Consider the following 19,715-nt stretch of genomic DNA (forward strand, 5'->3'; position numbering starts at 1 on the left):
CTGCTCTTCACCTCATGACAATCCTCCTGCCTCTGCCTCCTGAGTTGCAGAGATTACTGGCATTGATTACCATACACAGCCTATTTTTAAGCCACTTAAAATAATCCCTTTGCTAAGTATGTCAAAACATGTTCCAAGAATGGATTCCTGTGAGGAAAATTCTGAGTGCTTATGAGAAAACTCCAAGAAAACAAGCCACGAGTCTCATGACCTCAGTTTCTTCTGAAACTTCACAGAACTATGCTTAGAATACACTGTCGTGCCTCTCCAAGGTGTGGCTGATAGGAGAGTTTACTCCACATCATACATCACAACTGACTATAGCAGGGTCTCTCAACCATCCTATACAGCGACCCTTTAATACAGTTCTTCATGTTGTTAGTAAGCCCCAATCAAAAACTATTTTCATTACTACTTCATGACTGTAATTTTGCTACTTTTGTGAATGGTAAGGTAAATAAATACCTGTGACTTCTAATGGTCTAAGGTGACTCTGAGAAAAGGTTGTTGGACCCTAAAGGGGTCACAGTCCATAGGTTGAGAACCACGGTTACTGCTTTTGCCACATACGACGTGTCCTTGAAGTTGCCCACTTTACTCACATGACTCCTCTTTTTGTTTGTTTGTTTGTTTCTCTATATAGCCCTGGCTGTCCTGGAACTCACCACTCTGTAGACCAGGCTGGCCTCGAACTCAGAAATCTGCCTGCCTCTGCCTCCCGAGTGCTGGGATTAATGGTGTGCGCCACCACGCCCCTCTACATGACTCCTCTTAACCCTCAGAATATAAACTGTTGGATGCTCTGAATAAAGATGACTACTGCATCTCACTCACCCTCACCATTCTCCCAGGTCCCAACACCTCTATAACAGTAAACAAAGTCCATCTTTAAGATTTTTTTTTTAAAGATTTATTTATTATATGTAAGTACGCTGTAGCTGTCTTCAGACACTCCAGAAGAAGGAGTCAGATCTCGTTACAGATGGTTGTGAGCCACCATGTGGTTGCTGGGATTTGAACTCCGGACCTTCGGAAGAGCAGTCGGATGCTCTTACCCACTGAGCCATCTCACCAGCCCCATCTTTAAGATTTTTGAAATGAAATCATCCTTAATCCTTTCTTCTTTTAGTTCACAGTGTATTTTCCAGATATTGAAATAGTAAATTTATATATTCCTTCCAGTTTTGTACCTTTTGTACTTGTTTGTCATGTGTGAGCAGGTTCCCTAGGAGGCCAGAAGATGGCGTGAGATCTCCTAGGACTAGAGGTCCTGGGGGTTGTGAGCCAGCAACTGAGGGTGCTGGAACTGAACTCAGATCCTCTGGAAGAGCAGCGAGTGCTCTTTAACTACTGAGCCATATCTCCAGCTCCTGTAAAACCTTTAAGCATAAAATTATAGGCTGGAAAATGGCTTAGATTAAGGCACTTGCTGTCAAGCCAATGACCTGAGTTTGATCCCCAGAAGCTGCTTGGTCCCGTTCTGATTTTAAGCCTCACTTATTTTATGAACACTGATGGGCCAGCCCTTCTAGTTTTCCAGAGTAGACAAACTCTGGAAGGGCATTTAGAGATTAGGAGGCCACCTTCATTTGACTCATATGCAAATTGAGGATGTTATATTTTGTGACTTCCCTGTGGGACAGGGCGAGCAGACTAACCTCTGGGCATTCATTTCTCAAGTTCTTGCAGTAGAGGTCATTGTGCACCTGTTTTCCCTCTGTCTCTGTCTCTCTCTCTGTCTCTGTCTTTCTCTCTCTCTCTCTCTTTGGTAAAGTGAGCCTTGTGTTTCCCTGCCTTTATTCACTTGCTGTCCATCAAATGCAGATAGATGTTTTCATAGTTAAAAGAAACCAAAAAAACCCTCAAGTACTCTTGCTTCCTTTTATCCACACACCTAATCACAAACCATGAAGCAACACTGTGGACATTCCTGCGGCCATAAAAAGAAAATTACATTTGGGAGGGAGCACCTGGCTCTCATTTGATGATAGAAAGCTCATCTTGCTTGTATGAGGGTCTAGGTTCTGTCCCCAGGAGTGAAAAGTGTCCCCAGGAGTGAAAAGGACTTACAGATCTTACTGGGCTGTTCTTTCTCCATAAAGACACTGGCTTGGCCGGGCATGGTAGCTCATGCCTTTAATTCCAGCACTTGGGAGGCACAGGCAGGAGGATTTCTGAGTTCGAGGCCAGCCTGGTCTACAGAGTGAGTTCCAGGACAGCCAGGGCTACACAGAGAAACCCTGTCTCAAAAAAACAAAACAAAACAACAACAACAACAACAACAACAACAACAAGAAGACACTGGCTTTATGGACAGACAGAATGGAAGAAAGGGAGTCACAGAGAAGGGGGGTTCCTTATTTGTGGGTTTGCTTTCCTCCTGTGGTGGGGAGAGGGAAACCAGACAATAGGAAAGTAACCACTTGGTTAACGACAGATTACTTAAGGTTGTTTTTAAAAATAACAGCTAAAGATTTAAATGAATTATTGGGCTATTCATGATATTTCTGTATTTTTCATTCTCCCGTCCAAAAAAGTGATATAATTTTACCCCATGGGACTTCAGTGAGTACAGTCTGGTTTTTAGTCCAGACTGCTGTTGCCTGGTACAGGACCTTTGTCCAAGAAAGGTCTCTGATAGGTTTTATTTAACTCTGCCAAACACTGCCTGGGTTTGACAGCTCTGCTCTCCTAAAATGCGGCTAACAGTGGGGGAATGGTTATAATTTAAGCTGGGGGTGAGAATTCTTACCTGTGGTCAGTGCCCATAATTCCATCCTGCCCTCCCTTCATCACTCCCGCCTTTACTTTCTCTCCCTAACCTTACCCTTGCTCTCCAGAGTCTCAAGTAGCCCAGTGTGACAATATTGAACTGGCAATATTGCAGAGGATGACGTGGATCTGATCCCATTGTCTGCCCCTCTAGTGCCCACTTTATCTATCCACCAACATCTATCTATGAATCTGTCTGTCTATTGGCAGAGTCACATGTCATCCAGTTTGGCTTTACAGTGTAGCCAGGCCTGCCTTGGTCTCTCAAGTGCTGATTGGAGAGTAAGGGCACCATGTGCCCTTCTTACCATTTTAAAAAGGGATGGGGAGTGCCTGAGATGGAGGTTAGTACCGGAATTATGTTCTTTGCCTCTCTGAATAGTATTCCCAGAGACTCTTTGCACGTGGAACACTGAATTCGTGTATGACTCCTACCCTGCTGAAGTAGCGGAATGTGCCTTGTCAAAGCTCTCCTTAGCTGGATCTGGGAGAGAGTGCTGGTGTTTGCCATCCCAAGCCTTTTTCTTCACTTTCTTCTTTTCCCCTCTCCCTGTGTCCTCCCCCCCCCCCCTTCCCAGGTTCAACCCCCACTCAGGCTTTATTTACATAGGACCTCCCTGGATGCGGTCTGCGGAAACCTTTGTCAGGCGCCAGGTGACTGGCGCGGGGAGGGTGGGGGTGGGGGGTGGGGAGGCGGCCACGGATGTGGGCGGGACGCCGATGCGGGCGGGGCGCCCTCAGGCAGGCGCCCTAGGGGCAGGTGGGTGGAGAAGCCCGCTGAGATCGGGTGGCGCCGGAGAGTGGCGCTTCCAGCTTGCCACGCGCAAGGGCAGGGTTCCGGAAGGTAAGCGCGCACGCCTCGAAGCGCGGTGGGAACCGGGTGGGTTCTCGCGGGTCTGGACGCAGACCACTCACCGGTCCCGCTGGAGCTGCGGCTCTGCCCACCGCACTAGCTCCGGAGGGAGGGGGCTTGAGTGGTTCCGCACGCGCACCCTTGGAAACCTCAGGTAGTGTGCAGTATTTAATGTTCCTTAAAATACATGGATGGTGCTTGGTTCTGGACGTAGACTTCGGTTGCCTGCCGGAACGGAAAGGTGCGACTAATACGGACTGTTAGGGCGCCAGGGTTCCAGGAGGGAGCATGACTTGGAGATTAGCGAGCGGCTTGTAAGTTGGAATGCTTGAGCTCTTGTGTACTTATTAACCGAAAAACTTGAGCAGTTGGCTCAGCTTGTTTGCGCCATGGATTTCACGCATGTAAAACGGTGGTGCCGGGATTGTTGTAAAGATTGGGTTAATCCTAGTGCTTGGCAACGAACGTTGGATATTTTCTCTGTTTTCTGATGAGCATGAATCTCTAAGGTTGTCATTTCTGGGAATCTCCTAGAGCTGTTGTCAGAAATGCTTGAGAGATTCCTTTGAGACAGTTTGTGAACTGAGTCCTAAAGGTTCTTTTCTCTAGTACTAAGGGTGCTCTGAGCTGATCATCACTTTATTCCACTTTATTCCAGTTCTTCCCTAAACGTTACAAGCATCTCGCTTTTTCTTCTGTTGGTGCTTGGGCTGGAAACACCTATCCACCCCCAGCACATGCTCTGCCCATGAATTACACCCGCGAACAAATAAATTTTAGTTTTGAAGACTAAAGGAAAAATAAAAGAAAATATTTTTTAGGGTGCGTGTAACCTTGTTTTGAGAGTTGGGGTAGATTTCTTTAAAAGCAATTCTTTTTTGGAAAACTTGTGCTGTTTGGGGTGAGTGCTTATTTTGTACTATACTTTTGCAAAAGTGCATCAACCACCTTTCAAAATAGGTAAGCAGATGTCATCTGAGCAGTAGCTTGCCACATAGAAATAGGTTCGAAGGAGACATGGAATCTGGATGTGGTCATAAGCCCATGCATGCTATTAACTTCTGCAGGCAGGAGCCAGAGGCAGGAGGATTGCTGAAAGTCCAAGGCCAGACTGGGCTTCATAGTTACTAGAATGCTAGACCTTGACTCAAAAATTGGCAGATAAATAAATAAAGAAATAAAATAAATCTGAAAAGCCAGTCCTGTTGGTCTTTACAGATGAGGATCTAAAGACCCAGAACCAAAACATGGCAGAGCTTAGAACTCAGCTCTGCTGATCAACAAAATTTAAAAGCAGAGGACTATGGGAGTTACTGTTTTTATTTTTGACAGTTGTTTTATGGTGCTGAGAGTTTCTTCACTCAGCAGCATCCTGCTTCGTAGTTTAATTGCATGATTCATAATCATTCTTCAGCACCTTTGATTTAAATCACAGTCTGGAAGCTGCTGCATCAATTATTGCTTTGAGAACAAGATGAGTGTCTTTAAGCTTTGTGCAAACATGTTCCAGCAGTGCTTTGCTTTTGTTTTTCAAATGCAGCTCTTTTCTCTGTGTGCAGAAGGTATGAACAACATAAATAAATCGACCGTGTACAGCTTCTTATCACTGAGTTCCTAGAGAAGTTTTCTTGATTGGGTAGGATACAGTCAGGCAGGGATACCGGGAACGCTGAAATGTGAATGGATAGGTTATGTGGCAATGCATCTGGTAACTTCAAAAGCCTTTCAGAGTACAATTATTTTGAGATACTGGTGTGTAAGTTGCTGACTTCCTGGCGCTGTGCATTGCTCATGCCCTCACCTCTGGATATTTGTTCAGATGTTTCCTTATTATTTAAACTTGCATACAACCCCATACTTCCTATAATATATACTTAGTTGGTGTAATTACTCATCTGCTTTCTGCCGCTAGAGGTTCCATGTGGCTAAGGGTGCTTCCTCCTGTGTTCCCTGTGGAATCCCTAGTGCCTAGAAACAGGGCTTGGCCCAAGAAGATGTTGGCTGTGTAGCTTTGCACAGATATTTGCAGTACAACTAATAATTAACCTAATTTACCAGCATTTTGCTTACTTGCCGGTTCCCTCTACTTTCAGCTCTTTCTCCTTGTTGCCCAGGAATAAAACCTTGAGATAGAGTTTAATTCCCCCATACTTTCCACTCAATAGACAAATAGCTAAGTTTTTCCCCCCAAACAAGCCACTCCATCCTTGTTAAGCCCTCTTCTTTTGTTTATTCCAATGCACCTACAGCCCTTGAGTTCCACACCGAAGGCTTTCATGTCTTCAGAGAAGCGAACATTCATCTTCCTGTGTGGTGATCTCAAACCCCTTTGCAGCCTGTGTCTCCCACAGATAAAAGCAGTGATCCCAACGTAGGCTTTCAAATATAAAATAAAGTAGGCTTCCAGTGGCTGTGTAAAACCCTTAGATTGTATCCGTTGCTTTGTGACAGTCCTGTTCTTACTAATGACTTGGCTGCTTTCTCCACTGTCAGCAGGCATTTTTGACAAACTGACCTACTAGCTATTGCACTTGTGCTGAAAATCTCTGCTACAGAATAAGAGTGCTTATCACGCACCGCCACCCCAGCCCTTCCGTGCCGCTGCACCCCAGATGATGGATGAGTTTAGTTGGAGTTGGCTTGCCTTTTCTCAGAGTTCTGGTACTACCTCTCTCAGATATTAGTCAGTCCCCCTTGCTTTGTGATTCAAGTCATCTGTTACTGTATCTAAACAGAAGGACATGAACTACACATACAGAAGTCCCATAGTCAAGTCTTTACATTTATCCAGTTACTTTAAGAGAAACACAAGGCCCATGTGTCTGGTTTTTAAGTGAATGTGAACTCAAGTTCTAGTGGACCTTTCAGATCATTAAAGAGTCACAGCTTGTTTTGAAAGTAGGAACTTAGAAAGATGGTAGGGAAATTGAGTAGGAAGTAAAAAGATAGAGAAGAAAACATTGAGTCTGGGTTTTTAAGGGACTAGGTGTAGATACAGCAGTATACGTGATGCGTAACAGACAGGCAGATGTTTATAGAAATATGTAATAGCCTCACACAGGAAGGTGTCAGCGCAAGAAAGTGCATAGAGCAGCCTCTGCAGCTTTGGGTTTTCGTGTGGAGTATTAGTCCTAAACTGTCTTTTGTTTTATATCCCCAGGCACACGGAGTCCTGCTTCTCCACTTTGTTTTCTGAGCTGGAGAGGACTGAACATTCTCTTCTTCTGTTTGGCTCTGACTTCACACGATGTAATTTCTCTCTGTGTCTGTCTTCTCCCCACCCTCAGATACAGTCTCTCTGTGTAGTCTAGGCTGGCCTTGACGTTATAATCCTGCTTCAGCCTCTTTGAGTGCTGAGATTACAGGCACACCATGCCTGGCCTCATTGTTTTTGATCTTAAAATATGTTCATACCTCTTTCTTCCTTTGTTTTCTTGTATGCGTGGAAAATATACATCCCAGAGTGTTTATTTTATGGGAGGTATTAATGAAGCTTACACTTTTTGTTTGATACAACTTTTGGTTTAACAAATTTTTTTTAATAATTACATTAGAAATGTCTCTATGTACATATTCAATTGAGGCATGTATTTTATTTCACTTGTGATGCTTTCAGATATAAACTTGATTGAAAACTTTATTCAAGAATCTGAGATAGGAAGATCAGAAGTTTAAGGCCAGCCTGAGTAAGAATTTATCTCTTTTTTTACAGAACATCAAACATTTCTGCCATTCAATGTTTATCCATTTTTCTGTTGCTTACCAAACTGAGCTTTTTTTCCTTCTGGGTTTGGGTATACATTATCCTGACCTTGTCCTTGTATTTAAATCTGTAGCCAGACATAGCTCTGAATGTCTTCTACCATTCCTAGAACGAAGCTTGCAGTTACAGAAGAGAGTTACTAGGGAAAACTATGTATAAAGGTCTTGATTTTAGACATTTTACAACTTTTAAGTTAAAATTTTATGTGTTGCCTTTGCTAGTGGTATAGTTAGTAGGTCAGGACGAGAATCATGTACTGTAATTTCATTAAGTATTATACTTTAGATATGTAATTGATTATAATTAGTGTGCTTTAGGGAATAGCCATAATAATGTGATAACCAATAAAGCTTCATTTCAGGAGAAATTTTGAAAGCAAATACTTGGTTTTAGAGTAAAATTTCCTTTATTGTACCACGTAAGCACTTGAGTTTATCCAAATGCTCCTTGTTTTTGAGATGCCTTTGCGAATAACAGCAGAGGCACAGAACAATGAGACATCCTCAGCTCACAGAAAGCGCCATGCAAGTAAATCTCTTCTGAGGAGGGTTTATTAAGCTACCATCGCCTAGTGGTGTATATAATGAAGAGGGTGCTGGAGTGAAGAGGGGAAAGTGAGGAAGCAGTTACAGGCTCTGGTGACTAGATTGTCTGGACCGTCTGACTGTATCTCAGATTTAGCCACTAGCTACGTTGGAGGAGAGCTGTAGAGGTGAGATTAGAATGGAAGCAGAGATAGCAGGTTGAAGTCTTCTCTGGTAATTGTTGAATTGGTGTGCTTCATATAGGGGTGTGTGTGTGTGCGCACGCGCATGTGCGCACACATGCCCTCAGCTAATCTATCTGAAATCTTCCAGTCAGCCCACTGAAATTGGGACCCAAGACACAGGGACCTTGGGAGGCTGAGAGGAATGGGGCCCAGCCTTGCCACCACTGTGACAGTTATCCTGTGGGTTCTGAATCAAGTGGGATGTGTACCATGAAGAACTTTAGTATCTGGCCGGTTCCGCTTCTAGTAAGGAATACAAAGGGCCCTTAGTACCTCCTCACTCCTTTCCCCTCCCTACCCTGTCCTTAGTAAAATAGTTGCAGGGAGTGGCGTGCTCACATGGCTTCCACCGAGGCTCTTGGACCATTCTCAAATTGATAGGTGCAGACTTCTCATTGTTAGTTCCAACAATTATCACTTTTCATTATCAAAAATCAGGATGAATAAAGGTGCCTCTAAGAAAATAGTAACAAGTTTAGGAAAAACTGAGACAGCTCTGTGATTACAGGACAGGGGGAAAAAAATCAAAGAGGGTGGAACAGACATTGGAGGAAGGATGCTGTTAGCAGGGAAAACAGGAAAGGTTGTAACTGATTCATCCTGTGAGCGCCAGGAAAAGGGAGAAAGAAGGTTACTATGTATCTTTCATCAGGATCCTGTTAGGTTTTAAAATCTGTTTTGCGCCAACATAATTTACAGATGAGACAAAGACTTGCTTTGTTTATGTAAAATGTTTCGGTATGTTTGGAGCCAGCACCTTGGGGGTGGGGGTGGGGGTGGGGAGGTAAATAAGTGCGGGTTTATTTGCTTCTGTAGCTTACAAGTAACTCGTTGGTTCGAGGTTAGAATTTTCTGGGAAGGTGCTTTAAGTATAAGTATAGAAGCCACTCATCTTGTTTCCTATTTAGGAATACGCCCCTCTCCTGCCCCCAGTTTTCTAGGTAAATAGGACAGGGTTGTATTTCTTTAAGTCTCTCACTCTCCCTGTGTCAAATAGTCTTCCTAGTAGGTGCAGAGATGTCCCGTTTGTTCCTTGCACGGACCCTACATTGTTACCATCTCCCAGCATGGCGGCCACTTCCCAGGATGAACCTGTCTGAATCACCCAAAGTGGACAGTTTGCATTCAGGCTTCTCTTGGTGTACGTTATATGATACGGACAAATTTTAGTTCTGCATTTCCCTGTTTGGATCATACGGATTATACTTTTCAACCCTGTGCTCCACCTTTCTCTTTGCACCCAGCTGCCCTTGCAGCCTCTGATCTTTTATTGTCCTGCAGCTCTGCCTTGACTCTAATGTCAGTGAGATGAGATCTCACAGAATTGAGCCTTTTCAGACTTGCTTCTCTTAGTGCTGTGTGTTTCAGGTCATTGCCATGTCTCTCTTTGACTCAAGAGCTTGTTCTTATTAGCACCACTGTCTATATGTGTCATAGTTTGTTAATCTGTTCACCCACCGAAGCATATCATGACTGCCTCTAAGCTTTGGGCAGTTATGAATAAAGCTGTTTAGGCATCCATGAACAGGTGTGGGTGTGGGTGTGAGTGGGGGGGGAGTGGGTGTGTGTAAATTTTAACTTATTTAGGTTTTGTTTGTTTTGAATGAGGTAGTTTATTAATCTAGCATTCTTTGTTCTCATCATCTGGTGATTCTGTCCCAATCCCTCTGTGGTCTCCATCTTGCTCCGTGTCTACCATCTTCAGCTCCTAGGTGGGCCACACTCCAGGAGCCTCTGCTGGTATCCTTTCTCTTGGTTGTGGAGCCAACTCTACCCTGCCCTGAAGGCAAAGGTGCTGGACTTAGGAGGTAGTAGTTTGTGTATAGAACCAGCTTTCATCCTAGCTCTTTATGCTTAGCCAGCTTGACTGTGCTGCCCACTTGGGGATTTTCAGCTTCCTGGACTTTTTGAGAAAGGCTGCCAGAGTTCTGACAAATGACTGCTGGGTTATGTCTTTTACATTAATATCAGGCATTGTGCAGCCTCCATGCTGCCAGCTAGGGAAAAGGGCTTTTATCATTGGTATTAGTAAGGATTTATTCTCTGTGTGTGGTGTCTGTGCACATGTGTGTGCAGCATCTGTGAGGCCAGAAGTGGATTTCAGACGTCCTGGAACTGAAGTTATGGGTAGTTATTAGTAGCCCAGCATAAATGCTAGAAACTGAGCTCAGCTCCTGTACAAGAGCAAGTGTTCTAAACTACCATGGTTTCGTTTTGTAAGACTCCATCAGAGTATCCTCAAGGGGACTTTACTGTAGAGAATGGGAGTTCCTGTTGCTCCTTCCTCGGAGCCCTTGAGGGTCTAAGTTTTCTGGATGCTGTCCATTCTAGTAGACATGCATCTCTTTCTTACCTCCTCTCTCTTCTGCTCCTCTCTCCTCCTTCCCTTCCTCCCCTCACCTGTAGTAGGGATTGAGTGCAGGGCCTTGAGTGTGGTGGGCAAGCATTGTATCCCAGTAGTATCCCTAGAATCTCTTGTTTTAATTGACATCTTTCTGATGATACATTGTGGAGAACGTCCTTTTGTGTGCTTATTTGCCACCTGTATATCTTCTTTGCTTTTAAATAATCTTTGTCTGTCTCTGTGTTTGTTGGGGAAGCAGTTGTGTGCCACACTATACATGTGGAGGTCAGGCGACACTTTGTATATGTTCCACCATATGCGTACCAGAAATGGAACTCAGGTTGTGCAGTCATGAGACTTGGTGGCAAGTCTGGTTGGCCGATGTGACTCTTAAGTAATGGGATTGCATGTTAAGGTCTTTGGTCAGTTTTTAAATTGTGGTTTTTAAAAAACAAAACAAAACTCGGTTTTAGGCACTGTGACTATATTAGGAGGCACTCTGTGGCCATATTAGGCACTCTGTGACTATATTAGGCAATGCTCCTTTACTGGATAGCTTCTGCAGATGTTTTCTTCCACTCTGTGGCTTACCTTCTCAGTGTCTTTGTATTCACTGAGGTGCCTGAGGTGCCGTATCTACAGAGTCCTCACTGTATCAGAGCACATCTAGGTTTCTAGGTCATCTTCCAGGACTTTTCTAGTTTTGCATTATATATTATATATGTTATATATACATATATATACATATATATTATATATTATCATTCTGGGTCTTTTAGCTCCTACCTTTGGGTATCATTGTTCTCAAATACCAGTTCCCAGTTCTGTCATGTTGCAGATACTCACAATTCTTTCAGGCTTAATCTCTTGCTTTAATAGGACTCTCTGTCTCTGTCTCTGTCTCTGTCTCTCTGCTTTATTAATAGTATATACTGACAGTTCTTGAGTATGCCTGCTTTCAAATATGGTATGGTTTGCTAGGAGTACTTAGCCAGTCTTTAAGATTCATAACAAAATATGCTTTAAAAGGCAGTGAGGGTGGGCCCACACTAGCCTCAATGACCTTGAACTTATGATCTTCCTACCTCTGCCACTTGAGGGCTAAAATTACAGGCACGCACCACCAGTTTAGTGGCAGCAGGGATTGAACCCAGGGCTCCACACAGGCTGGGCAAGTACTCTGCCTGCTGAGCTGCATCCTCTGAACTGTTTTTACCCTCTTAGAGGTAAAAGTAGATGATCTTACCTCGAACAAAACAGAGAGGGCCAGGGCAGTCATAAGTATATAGTAGACAAGAAGATGGAGACAGTGCTAAAGAGAAAATTCTTTAAAACCATTTAATTTAAATGAATGTCCATGTATTAAAGCAGTATTTACATTAACAAAATTCTAACATACAATTTATACTTTTGTTGTTGTTTTGGTTGGTTGGTTTATTTGGTTTTTTTTTGTTTGTTTTGTTTTTTGAGACATGTTTTCTCTTGTAACCATGACAGTCCTTGAACTCACTCTCTAGACCAGGCTGTTTTCAAACTCAGAGATCCATCCTTCTGTCTCTACCTCCTGAGCACTGAGTACTGGGATTAAAGTCATGCACCACTACCGCCTGGTCAGAAGTTGAGCATTTTTATACTTTAGTGTTTTACCCATATGTACATAATCTAGGTTAAAATCTTTAAAATAAATAAAAAGGTAAACTACCTCTCTTTTATTGAAAATATCTTTTTGCTTTACCCAACTTTTTACAATCTTTAATGATTTCATTGAGAATATTATGCATACATAGTGTCTTTTGCTCATATCTATATCCTTTCCCCTCCAACCTTTCCCAGGACTCTTGTGAACACATCACCCTCCTAACTTCATGGATTTGTTTTGTTTTAATAATGCACTAAGTACAATTAGTGCTACCTAATATAACACGAATGTGTTGTGGAACTATGAGATGCAGCCTGGTTTGAGCTAGGTTCAAAACCTCGTGACCCAGCAGGTGACCTTAGCCTGCAAGGGATGGTAGGCATTTTGCCATGCTCGTAGACATGTGCTAAATGGCGGCGGCTCTAACAGGAGGCCATAGCTCTTCACTCCATAGGTCTGTGGGCATCAGTCACGTAAGGGCAACGCCCCAAGCCCCTTCACAGGTAGGGGACTTGACTTCAGACAGATCTCCATTTTAATGAGGTACCTAAAGGCCTGAAGAGCTTAGTCAATTAAACTCTCCTTCCCAGACACTCCTCGCTGCAAAAGGTATTTAACCTCAGGCCTTCCCTGAGAAAGTGGGGTCCAGTTTTTATTCATCAACTTCCCACCATGACAATAAATGTCTTAAAACCATGGACTGCCTCTTCTCAACGGACTGGCAATGAATGGGGAACAATAGAGCAGGTCTTCCTCTAAAGAGCCTCTCCTATGAGGACCTAATGTCCTGCCTTATTTATGCACAGGCCCTGAAACCACTGAGCCAACTCTGGCAGTTCCCCAGGGACCTCAGACTGCACTTCCCCACCCCCAGAGCACATATCCCAGTGCCCGCCCGGCGATGGCATGGGGAACAAGCAGTCGTAACTCCTGCGTCCTGCCTCCTTGAAAGGCCCTAGCCCTGTAGTGGACCGGACGCAGACACCATTTTAGCCCACATGTGTGGCTGTCCATACTCCAGTGGGCCATATCACCAAAGAAAAATGGCTGTCTCTCAGCATTATCATTCTGCACTAGTTTCATGACCTCGGCACTGACACTGGATCAGATAATTTTCTTGCTGTGGGGAAGTCCTGTGCATATTAGATGCTCTGTGACATTCCTGACCCCCCCCCCCGCCCCTCCCCCCGAGTATAGACCACTAGAAACGTCTTCAGCTGTTGCAGAATCGCTCCCAGGTGAGAGCTGCTGTGTACTGTTTACCAGCTGCTGTGTTCCGCTGCTGTATCCGTTGTCCCTCTTCAGATCTGGCTGGTCTCCGACAGGTCTTCTTTCCTGACCCATTTCTTTCTGTCTTGTTGAATGTGCCTGTAGTAATGATGCCTGGATTGTAAGCTTACCTTTTCTGCTGTGAATTAGCATCTGATGATTTAGTCTCAATGGAGCCATGTCTCATATGCCAAGGCCGGTCAGCTGCCCCCAAGAACAACTGCAAGATGATCTTCAGTCCTGCTGCTAGAGTGAAGAGAAACCCCTTTCCTGTTATTACTATTATTGCTATTATTGCTATTATTGTTACTATTATTTGAAAAGCTAATACAATTGAACTTCCCCCAAACTTCCCATTTAGTCCCATGTGACCTGAACGACTTTTCCTGTTCCCCCCCCCACCACCACCCCCCTTTTTTGGACAGGCCTCTTCATTCTGCTCTGTTTAGTGTGATCAGAGGACACTTCTGTAGAATTTGATTGCTTGGCTTTTATGGAATAAAGAAGAATTGAATTTCTAGTAAAAATAATGTTACTTTTTCCTAATTTTATTTTTGACTACTTAAAAGTAAGTTCACAAAAGACAGGCACGGTGGCATGCTCCTGGAGAGCCCTGACTACTTAGGAGGCTGAGGTAGGTAGGGCTGTTGGAGCCCAGAAGTTCAAGACCAGCCTGGGCAGCATAGAAAAAGCCTGTCTCAAACCAAAAAAGAAAACAAAAACTTCACAAGTCTTCTCCATTTATTCCTGAATATGTATATATGTATTGACGAGATAGTGTGATACATGGATTAAAAACCTCCAACATCCGACCATCTTGGTTTAAATCCTGTAATCTAACACTTATCCCTGCACATAAACTTAGGCCATCTAGACCTGCCACAAATCAGTTTTGCCTTTACTATATCAAGTGAAATGCTGTTGTACATACATAGTGACTCAAATAGTGCCCTATTCATTTCCTGTTCCTGTTTTCAGTACTTGGATGTGCACAGAGAACTGTTCAAACTCTTCCCAGGCAGAGTACCAAACCGAGAACCAAATGGGCAGTAGCTGTTGGCAAACGCTGAGGGGCAGCAGCTGTCACTCTTCTCCTGACACTCATCAGAGACACCTCAAACCATCCTTCCCTCCAGCGTCATTTCTATCTCTGTTGAGTGTGACAAGGCAGGGACTAGGGCAGCTCTCCTCTTTATAGCACCTTTTTATAGAGTAGGTGTCAATAAAAATTGGCAGTCCTTGCGGGTTTCTCTCCAGACATGAAGTCTGGGTTGTTTTGCTCATGGCTCAGTGGAGGCAGTGTCATCTCTCACTTGAGACAGGACATCCTGTCTCTGAGCAGCGAAGCCTAGGGAACGATCTGCATAGGTGTCCACAGTGTTCTGCTGTTTCTTGTTGACTGGGACAATGAAGCTAATGTCATCAGTGTGGTGGATCAGTGTGATGGCCTGTGGAGGTCCCTCTAGAGCAGTGGTTCTCAACCTTCCTAATGCTGTCACCCTTTTATACAGTTCTTCACGTTGTGGTGACACCCAACCATAAAATTATTTCTGTTGCTATTTCATAACTTTAATTTTGCTGTTATTATGAATTGTAGTGTAGATATATAATGTACAGGATATCTGATACATGACCTCTGTGATGGGGTCGGTCATCCCCACAGGGGTTGAGACTCGCTGGTTGAGGACCACTGCTCTGGAGTCTAGACCATACCATGACAGCAGTGCACACATTAGCCCTCTGGTATGACAGTGAACAGTAGGTACTGCTGTTTCTGTCATGTGACAGCATCTCTGTGTCTCTCACTGATGGTAGAAGAGATGTTTATCGGGTCACAAGCCATATACTTGTCATCAGGGATTATCCTAATAGTCACCGACCCAACATACCTCATCTGGAGTTACTTACGGAATTAGTAGTTGCCACCTGGTTAGAGTTTGGCAATCCATAATCATGTCCCAAAATGTTTTTGGCTCTCACCCAGTTAAGCAGGCAGTGTAAGTGCAGATATGATAGGATTCAGCAGTCCCGATTCATCAGCTTTTTCATAGTGATACTGATTTCTGAAATCACAAGCAAGAGTGTTTTTTGGGCAGAGTACTTTTTTTTTTTTTTTTTTTTTTGGTAGTGAGAGTAGAGTGGTTGGTTATAAGGGCTGTAAGCCAGGAACCAAATGGACAATCGCTGTTGACAAGCTATGCGTCAGTAGCCTTCCTCCTCCCTTGATGCTTGTCAGAGGTTTCTACAAGGCTCTTTTCTCCCGTAATAGCTGTTTTGGCAGGATGAGGATCCAGTGTGGGGATTTGGCAAGATAGAAGATAAATCTGTTTCCATTGGACGCACCAAGATTCTAGGGCCAATGTTATCTCTTACACCATCTTTAGGAGCCCCACTCTGACTAGTAGAATACATTTTGTGTCCCCAGAAACTGGTGTCAGTTTACAAATGGTGTCCAATGACCTTTCAAAGAGTTTCATAGTTACCCTTTCAAAGTGGATATGCACTCTGAGGTGACTGCAGATCTCTCTTGGAAAAGACCTTAAAGAACAGTCAGCAGTATGTACTTGTGGCCTTTTAATGGGTCATGATAATTCTAGGTTGAATTCAGTGTGTTCTCCATTGTCTTGAACTTCTTTGTAAGCTGGGTTATGTGATAATAAAGAAAAGTGAGACCGTGTCTGAGGGGAATTGGTGTCTCCTTGGGATGGGAAACAAAACTTGAAAGGGTCACATGGAGCATAAGGACGGGATAGAGAGGCCCAAATGAAGTCTGGATGCCCCAGATAGGCACAGTAGCTTCACTGAGCTGGGTAAGTGCAGTTGAGTGGACATGGAGGCCATCCTTCTGAGCCTCACTCATGCTGCCCCAACGCTGGCAGTCATCATCCAGGATCTGCTTTCCCACAAGGGCCCTCGTGTAGCATCTGTGACCACATGGTTTGCGTTTAATTGCTCTTCACCAGTTACCATTAAGTTCTGGCCTTTATTCTTCACCCTATCTGTTGGCAGCTATAAGAAATTAAAGACTCTACAAAGAGCCACATTCTACTAGTCATTTGCTTTGTGCATACCTTCAAGGACACCTGTGAGTAACACCAGCCCTTGTTACAATCGCCCTGCCATCTGTCTGTACCCATCCTGGGACACCTTGCATCTCACTGTACCATCCTGTCCCTCCATAGAAGGGCTATCACTTACTAATGTATTTCCTATTTTTATATCTTTTTTCCCTTTCACTAAAAGTAGATTCTTTTCTCATACAGTTCTCCCCACCCCCACTCCTTCTAGCTCCTCCCCACCTCCTCCCATCCGGATCCACTCCCTTTCTGTCTCACTGGAAAAGAACAGGCTTCTAAGAGATAACCAAACATAGCACACACACACAAAAATAACAAGATCAAAATCATCACATAGAAGCTGAACAAGAAGCCGGGTGGTGGCAGCGGCGGTTGCACACCTTTGATTCCAGCACTTGGGAGGCAGAGGCAGGCAGATTTCTGAGTTCGAGGCCAGCCTAGTCTACAGAGTGAGTTCCAGGACAGCCAGGGCTACACAGAGAAACCCTGTCTCGAAAAACCAAAAAATATTAAAAAAAAAAAGAAAAAAAGAAAAAAAGAAGCTGAACAAGGCAGATCAACAGAAGGAGCCTCACGCAAAAGCCCAGGAATCAGAGCCCCACTAGCTCTCACATGCAGGAGTCCCATCTAACATTATACTGAAAGCTGTAAGGTATGCACAGAGGACCTGCAGGCCCTGAGCTTGCTGCTTCAGTCTCTGGGTTCAGAGGAGCTCTGCTCAGTTGATTTAGAAGACTGTGTTCTCCTGGTGTCCTCCATCCCCTCTGGCTCTTACACTCTCTGCCTCCTCTTCTGCGGGGTTCCCTGAGCTCTGAGGGGAGGGATTTGATGGAGAAATCCCAATAAAAGCTGTGTGTTCCAAGGTCTGTCTGTCTGTCTGCTTCTCTCTCTCTCTCTCTCTCTCTCTCTCTCTCTCTCTCTCTCTCTCTCTCTCTCTCTCTCCATATCTGGCTATGGGTCTCTGTATTTGTTCCTATCTGCATAGGAAGCCTCATTTGGTAATGGCTGAACAAGACACAGATCTTTGAATGTAGTAGAATATCATTTTATCACTACTTTTTTTCTTTTTGGTTTCAAAGTATAGCTCTGGGTTATCTAGTCACTGGTCCTTGGTCTCTTGGCAGTGTTGGTATGGGTTCTGTCTCACAAGCTTTGTGCCACCATTGACCTAGTATATTTTGCCAGCAGAACTGATTGCAGATCCTTTTTGTGGCTTGGTTGGTGTCTACATTGGTTGCCTGTGGGGTATTTTTTCATACCAAAGACACTAGACCATCGGGGAGAAGGTTCTTTCTGCACTACTCGACCTCCCCCAGTTATGAGCTGTGCAGGTGTTGTCTTCAACAGTGGGTTCCTGCAGTTGGTTTGGGAAGAACAACCTATCGTCTTGGCAACAGCCTGAGTTGTTTGGGGAATTGCATGTAACCCTGTACTGGCACTGAGAGCTTTGCTTGGTGACAACAGATGGCCAGTTAAGACTGTGTTTCCCTCATTATTTGGAGACTTTATCAGGATCGCCTTCATATATTTTAGGATGTTTCTCACTGCACTAGGTTTTATTTGCTAGCTGTCTCCCCCTCAGTACCTCTCCTGTTCCCCTCTGCCCCACTCCCACTCCCAGTCCACTCATAAAATGGATTCCATTCCCCCAGCCCCTTCTTATACCCTCTCCGCAGCTTATCATATGGCTAATATCCACATATAAGTGAATACATACCGTATTTAACTTTCTATGTCTGGGTTTCTTCACTTAGGATTTTTTTTTTCTAGTTCCATCCATTTGCCTGCAGATTTCATGTCAGTTGTTGTTGTTTTTTTTAATCCTCTCTGTAAATGTACCACATTTTCCTTATTTATTCTTCATTTGGGGCACATCTAGCTTATTTCCGATTTATGGCTATTATAAAGAGCAGCAATAGACATGGTTGCGTAAATGTCCTTGTGGTATTGTGGACCATCCTTTGGGTGGTCTTGAGGTATATTGGTTTCTTGTTTCTAAGGAGCTGCCATTTTGCTTCTCATAGTGGTTGTACAAGTTTGCAGTCCCACCAGTGATAGATGTGTATCCCCTTGCTCCACAGCCTTGCCAGCATGAGCTGTCACTTGCATTGCTGATTCTAGCCATTCATCCAGGTGTAAAATGGAATCTTAAAGAAGCTTTGATTTGTGTTTCCCTGATGGCTAAGGATGCTGAACATTTTTTTAAAAGTGGTTCTCAGTCATTTGAGTTTCTTTTATTGAGAATTTTCTATTTAGATCTCTAACCCATTTTAAAATTGGATTATTTAGGTTTTTTTGATATCTGTTTTCTTAAGTTCTCTATATATTTTGGATTTTAGTCCTCTATCAGATGCAGAGTTGATAAAATCTTTTCCCATTCTATGGACCGCTGCTTTGTCCAAATGGTAGTATCCTTTGCCTTGTAGAAGCTTTTCAGTTTCATGACGTCCCATTTGTTAATTTTTTATCGTAGTGCCTGTGCTAAAGACAACTCAGGAAGTTGTTTCTTGTGGTAATGAGTTCAGAGCTATTTCTCACTTTCTATTCTATCAGGTTCAAGGTATCTGGTTTTAGATTGTAGTCTTTTTGATCCATTTGGAGTTGAGTTCTGTGCAGGGTGGGAAATATGGATCTATTTGCATTCTTCTACATTCAGACATCCAATTTGACCAGTACCATTAGTTGAGGATGCTGTTTTTTTTTTTTTCCAGTGTGTTTCTGGGTTCTTTATCAAAGATTACGTGTCTGGATTTATAATTGGGTCTTCAATTCAATTCTATTGATCAACATGCTTTTTTATGCCAATACGTGCTGTTTTTATTACTATAGCTTTGTAGTACAACTTGAAATCTGGAATGGTGAGACTTTCAGCGATTCTTTTATTGTCTAGGATTGTTGTAGCTATCCTGGGCTTCTTGTGTCCATATGAAGCTGAGATTGGTTGTTTCAAATCTGTGAAGAATTGTGTTGTAATTTTGATGGGGATTGCATTGGATCTGTAGATTGCTTTTGATAGTATGGACATTTTTACTATGTTAATTTTCCCCATTCATGAGCATGGGGGATTTTTCCATTGATTGATATCTTTTTCAATTTCTTTCTTCAAAGATTTGAAGTTTTTATTTTATAAGTCTTTGACTTGCTTGGTTAGAGTTACCCTAAGATGTTTTATATTATTCAAGGTTATGGTAAAATGTGTAGTTGCCCTGATTTCTTTTCAGTATGTTTA

At 43.5% G+C, this 19,715-nt stretch overlaps 1 protein-coding gene across 3 annotated transcripts in view; it reads left to right on the forward strand.

Annotated features, from left to right (window-relative positions):
• Sgk3 (serum/glucocorticoid regulated kinase 3) overlaps positions 1-19,715 on the forward strand; it is a 104,441-nt gene that overhangs the window by 46,640 nt on the left and 38,086 nt on the right. Inside the window, exon 1 of one of the 3 annotated variants that reach the window (NM_001037759.1) lies at positions 3,512-3,616. The exons of the other annotated variants lie outside the window; for them this stretch is intronic. The gene's annotated coding sequence lies outside the window, so the exon portion shown is untranslated. Of the gene's footprint in view, positions 1-3,511; positions 3,617-19,715 lie in introns of those variants that run through there. 3 annotated transcript variants of the gene reach the window in all.

The sequence above is a fragment of the Mus musculus genome, chromosome 1 (genome assembly GCF_000001635.26).
Source record: "Mus musculus strain C57BL/6J chromosome 1, GRCm38.p6 C57BL/6J".
NCBI lineage: Eukaryota > Metazoa > Chordata > Mammalia > Rodentia > Muridae > Mus > Mus musculus.